The following is a 6,306-nucleotide window of genomic DNA, read 5'->3' on the forward strand; positions in this document are numbered from 1 at the left end:
TACTCCTAATGACCTAACAATTTACAGGACATTGATGACATCAATTTAATGCGAAATATTTTACTTCAACTGTTTTTAGCTTTATAGAACCACGTTGATCGAAGAGTGATGCATAGCAAATGACACAGCCGTCCATGAATGGTTAAAATCGTTTGATTGCTTGTAGTGAGTTTACATAGTTGAATTAACCTACTACACTAAATGGAGCATAAATGATGTATAATTACAAGCTGAACATTGTACGTAACAAACTGATCTGTTAAGCTCATTTACCATCATAGTTATTAAATCTATGTTCCAATACATGTGTAACGCGTTCATTTCTTTTTTGTTCAAATAAAATAGGATTGTGTTAAGTGAAGTGGCCTCTTAATCATATAAAAGGAAAAAGTATACTTCAGATATTATAACAGCGGATGCTATCTCAATACCCTCGGAATATTGTTAAGTGGAAACTGTATACGCCGCGAGGTACTTGCCATTTTGTTTTATGCATAGCGCACAAAGCGCCTCTCCGCTATACATATACCGGGTTTTGCAAAAGAAAGTTCATGAAATTTTGAGACAAAATTGAACGCAATCAAATTTTGTCGTCAAATTTAAAATACGACATCGTATCATACGCCATTTTGTTATGAGTGATGTAAGAATTGTCGCACAATTTATTTGTTTCATTTGAACTGTTTACATAACAATAATTTTTGACAACTAATTTGCGAGTAAAATGGTTACGACAAATGCATCTGAATCCATTAGTTGAAAACAACGTCTGCGATGAACCTTAGTGTAGTCCAAAGGGAAGCATCTTCGAGTTGATCGGGTCGCTCGGGTTACCTCTGTAATTAATTTTTGAGATGTTTCAAATTGAAAATTAATTCCGTCTCACTTTTCTGGCTTACGAACGTAACTCTCACGGTAGACCTCACGTTGGTACAGGAGGGTGGCGTTTCAAAGTAGAAGTTATCGACCACAAAGTGTTAGTATTTAATCTGGAATAAAAACGTTAAGGGTCCAATAAAAATAAGTTTGTGTTTTTTGACTTTTTGACTGGAAGATACCGACGGTTGGCTTAAAGTTACCGACGATAGCTTCTGGTTGGTTTAAAGTGGCTAAAATACTGAATTCATCATTTTAAGAAATGCTAGGTAAAGGCGTTAGGAGTGCCTGGCGGTAGCTGGCGGTCGGTTTAGAGTGATTGGCGGTAGCTGGCGGTCGGTTTAGAGTGACTGGCGGTTGGCTTAGAGTGACTGAATCAACCGCCAGCTACCGTCCGACACTCTAAATCAACCACCAGCTATCGTCAGTCACTCTAAATCAACCGCCAGCTATCGTCAGTCACTCTAAATCAACCGCCAGCTATCGCCAGTCACTCTAAATCAACCGCCAGCTATCGCCAGTCACTCTAAATCAACCGCCAGCTATCGCCAGTCACTCTAAATCAACCGCCAGCTATCGCCAGTCACTCTACATCAACCGCCAGCTACCGACAGTCACTCTAAATCAACCGCCAGCTACCGTCCGACACTCTAAATCAACCGCCAGCTATCGTCAGTCACTCTAAATCAACCGCCAGCTATCGTCAGTCACTCTAAATCAACCGCCAGCTATCGCCAGTCACTCTAAATCAACCGCCAGCTATCGCCAGTCACTCTAAATCAACCGCCAGCTATCGCCAGTCACTCTAAATCAACCGCCAGCTATCGCCAGTCACTCTAAATCAACCGCCAGCTACCGACAGTCACTCTAAATCAACCGCCAGCTATCGCCAGTCACTCTAAATCAACCGCTAGCTACCGACAGTCACTCTAAATCAACCGCCAGCTACCACCGGACACTAATTCAACCGCTAGCTATCGCCACTCACTCTAAGTCAACCGCCAGCTATCGTCAGTCACTCTAAATCAACCGCCAGGTACCGACAGTCACTCTAAATCAACCGCCAGCTACCGCCAGTCACTCTAAATCAACCGCCAGCTACCGCCAGTCACTCTAAATCAACCGCCAGCTACCGCCAGTCACTATAAATCAACCGCCAGCTACCGCCAGTCACTCTAAATCAACCGCCAGCTATCGCCAGTCACTCTTAATCAACCACCAACTACCACCGGACACTAAATCAACCGGCAGCTACCGCCAGTCACTCTAAATCAACCGCCAGCTACCGACAGTCACTCTAAATCAACCGCCAGCTACCGCCAGTCACTTTAAATCAACCGCCAGCTATCGTCAGTCACTCTAAATCAACCGCCAGCTACAGACAGTCACTCTAAATCAACCGCCAGCTACTGACAGTGATTCTAAATCAACCGCCAGCTACCGCCAGTCACTCTAAATCAACCGCCAGCTACCGTCAGTTACTCTAAATCAACAGCCAGCTACCGACAGTCACTCTAAATCAACAGCCAGCTACCGACAGTCACTCTAAATCAACCACCAGCTACCGCCAGTCACTTTAAATCAACCGCCAGCTATCGTCCGTCACTCTAAATCAACCGCCAGCTATCGTCAGTCACTCTAAATCAACCGCCAGCTACAGACAGTCACTCTAAATCAACCGCCAGCTACTGACAGTCACTCTAAATCAACCGCCAGCTATCGCCAGTCACTCTAAATCAACAGCCAGCTACCGACAGTCACTCTAAATCAACCGCCAGCTACCGGCAGTCACTCTAAATCAACCGCCAGCTACCGCCAGTCACTCTAAATCAACCGCCAGCTTCGTCAGTTACTCTAAATCAACAGCCAGCTACGGACAGTCACTCTAAATCAACCACCAGCTATCGCCAGTCACTGTAAATCAACCGCCAGCTACCGACAGTCACTCTAAATCAACCGCCAGCTATCGTCAGTCACTCTAAATCAACCGCCAGCTATCGCCAGTCACTCTAAATCAACAGCCAGCTACCGACAGTCACTCTAAATCAACCTCCAGCTACCGGCAGTCACTCTAAATCAACCGCCAGCTACCGACAGTCACTCTAAATCAACCACCAGCTATCGCCAGTCACTGTAAATCAACCGCCAGCTACCGACAGTCACTCTAAATCAACCGCCAGCTATCGTCAGTCACTCTAAATCAACCGCCAGCTACCACGGGACACTCTAATTCAACCGCCAGCTATCGCCAGTCAGTCTAAATCAACCGCCAGTTACCGCCCGACACTCGGCCAGCTACCGCCCGGTAACTTTAAAAGCTTTCGGTTGCTTTTAAGTTACAGTAGGAATCTTCCGGTTGGTTTAAAGTTACCGGCAGTAGTTTCCAGTTGGTTTAAAGTTGCTTCTGGTTGTTTTAACGAAGCTTACAGTTGGTATCTCAAGCACAAAGTGAAGGTATCAACAAATCTCAATTAAAACTTGGAGCTTAAGATTTACATCATTGATATCAACTTTCTTGGTAAACTTTTCACTTGGAGTTACCATGAAAATTTTACAATGAAATTTATTAAATTTGAAGTAGGCTGATCTTATTTCGGTTTCCAATAAGTCAGCATTTTCTCGATATTTTGCGACTTAAAGGCGTGAGTAGTCCTGTCTTTTGTTTGTTGAAAAATTTGTCCTAAAATGTATTATACAAATGAGGAACGCCGGATTATGTGCAATTTAAGAATAGACGAGAGGCTGAGCTATCAGAAAATAGCGAATCGATTTCATACAATGTTCCCCGCAAGACCAAAACCAAGTGCAATTGGTGTCAAAAAAATGTTTGATAAATTGCACGGCACCGGAAGTGTTTTTAACCGACCAAAATCAGGCCGTCCGAGAACAGCGACAGACGAAAATAACGAGATAATGGTGCTGGCAAGTGTATCTTACAAGATGCAACAAAGCGTTCGAGAGATTGCAATGGAAACTGGTAACAGCCTGACGTCTGCCTGGCGTATCTTAAAGCGACACAAGTTTCACCCTTATGGCGTCAAATTGGTACAGGAATTGTCTGAACGCGATTTTGAGTTACGAGAAGACTTTTGTGTGATCATGGAACAACTTATGCGAGATCCGACTTTCACTAAGCGGGTTTGTTTCAGTGACGAATCAACATTTCATCAAAACGGTTTCGTTAATCGGCATAACTGTCGATACTGGTCACAAGAGAACCCTCACGAGTATCGGGAATCACACACGCAGCGGCCAAAAAAACTAAACGTATGGGCGGGGATCTTGGGATGTTCCATCATAGGCCCCTTTTTCATCGACGGCAACCTTAATGGCGAAAAGTATCTCGATTTGCTTATGAATCAGATAGTACCGGCAATGCGCGCATCAGCTGCAGCACAGAACATTCGCTGGACCGACGTCTATTTCCAGCAAGACGGGGCGCCCCCGCATTACAGTTGTGCCGTGAGAGGTTATTTAAATATGGAATTTCCGAATCGATGGATCGGACGTGCAGGTCCTATAATGTGGCCCCCCCGATCACCAGATTTGACACCACTCGATTTTTTCCTGTGGGGGTATGTCAAAGATCGTGTGTTTCGAACTACCGTGGACAATATGCAAGAATTGGAAGACCGAATAATCGAGAATTGTTTGCAACCCGACGAAGAATTACTTCAGCGCGTATTGGAGTCGTTCGAACATCGCATACTAATGTGTTTAACTCAACAGGGAGCACAATTTGAACATTTGATGTGAATGTTTATCGTTTTCATGCGAGTAAGATTTCATCCACACCAACCCTTTATCCAATTCCTACGCAATTCTTTTGTTTTTCAGTTCAAAATCAACATCCATTTGGCAATGGAATTATTACAAACTTCACGCTTACCTGTCAAATTCCTCGGCATCTGTTGTTGAAAATAATGAATTCCGATACAAAAATGATAACAGACAAAGCTCACAATTTTCGTTGTAATTTGTTGGTTATCTCAAAAAATCACTTTTTATTAATGTTGTTGAATTAAGAATTAACTTTTTGCTATCTCAAGAAAATCACTTTTATCTGAAGGTTCATGAAAATAAAAAATTTAAACCGGTAAGTTTGCTTGCTTTTTCGAATTGTTCTGACCAAAATTTAACTCTAGTCTCATAAGCTTTGTTCATCACTTTTTATTTGTTTTTAAAATTCTTCCTCAAAGGCGACAAAACAAACTGATCGTGATCACACAAAAAAGCGATGTTAGGGCTCCCATATCGTCACACCACCACTGTTTGTGTGCAATAATTTTGACTCCTATGGTAGAGCGGCACAACATTCAACAAGTGGAATTACATTTGTTATCGACAACACAAGACCATCCGCATCTTAATAATGTCGAATAATCTCGTGAATGGTGATTATTTAACTAAAAATTATTGTCAACAGCGCGGTAGATTTTTTGTCCTGTCAATAAATACCAATACTAACAATTATGACATTTGTTCCATTTCTTCTTAAATTAATGCGACACGACGGACACGACACAATTTGGCATTGGCTGCGTTCAATTTCAAACGAAAATTGACATAAACTTTCTTTAGGAAAACCCGGTATAGTTTATTAGCTATTCAGTCGAATGGTATTCTTTGAAAAATCGAAGCAGTTCTTAACGTTATCTTTTTTTGTAGAGAGGGCATAAAATACAATCAAAGGAGGTACTTGACCAAGATAAAACAAGCTTAAAGAGGATATTTTAATTTTCTACGCTAATTTATGTAATGAACAGTACAAGTAAGTTGATTGCATTGGTTGTATTGGAAGCTGGAAGCCTTTCAGTAGGGAAAAGGGTCGACGTATTTTTTTTTTGCAAAATATTGTAATCTAATTGAGACATAAAACATAACTTTTCCGCCGGTTGAAGTAGTTTCTATTTATTATAGGAAATAAGGAGTGCCGAAATCAATTTTTATGAATATATGAAATAGTACATTTCGTACCTAGGACTAAAAGTCTTTTCTAGCGTGTGAGAAGTTTCCAGACAGAGCCGAAGGTCTGGAATCGTATACGCTAAAAAAGACTTTTAGTCCGTGGTACGAATAGTATTTTTCATATTGGACATTTCGGGTCCTAGGTATGAAATAGTTATTTGTGTATCTGTTTTGTATCTCACTTCGTTCGGGCTACAACTCGCGAAATTGCCTAAAATCAAACGTCCAAAACAGATACTCAAAAAAATTTTCATGTAAGGGGTCGAAAACCCGAGAAAAATCTCGAAACTCCCTCATTTTCGGCCCCGACACATGAAATAGTTATTTGGATCACAAGGGACGAAAGTAAAGAAATTCAGCCGTGTGCGAGAGTTGCTGCCCGCGCCGAAAGCAAGGGCCGCAATCGCACAGGTTGAATTTCTTTACGTCGTCCCGTGTGATCCACATAACTTTTTATCACGA

The 6,306-nt window shown here is 42.0% G+C and overlaps 1 long non-coding RNA gene across 1 annotated transcript; it reads right to left on the reverse strand.

Moving 5' to 3' along the window:
- Positions 1 to 636: 636 nt before the first annotated feature.
- Positions 637 to 5,329, reverse strand: LOC119075709. The gene is made up of 3 exons (XR_005087439.1): positions 4,766 to 5,329; positions 900 to 989; positions 637 to 836 (listed from the first exon to the last, which is right to left on the reverse strand). It is a non-coding gene; the product is annotated as an uncharacterized LOC119075709 (long non-coding RNA).
- Between the last annotated feature and the right edge of the window lie 977 nt (positions 5,330 to 6,306).

This window comes from Bradysia coprophila, unplaced genomic scaffold (genome assembly GCF_014529535.1).
Source record: "Bradysia coprophila strain Holo2 unplaced genomic scaffold, BU_Bcop_v1 contig_232, whole genome shotgun sequence".
NCBI classification, from domain to species: Eukaryota; Metazoa; Arthropoda; class Insecta; order Diptera; family Sciaridae; genus Bradysia; species Bradysia coprophila.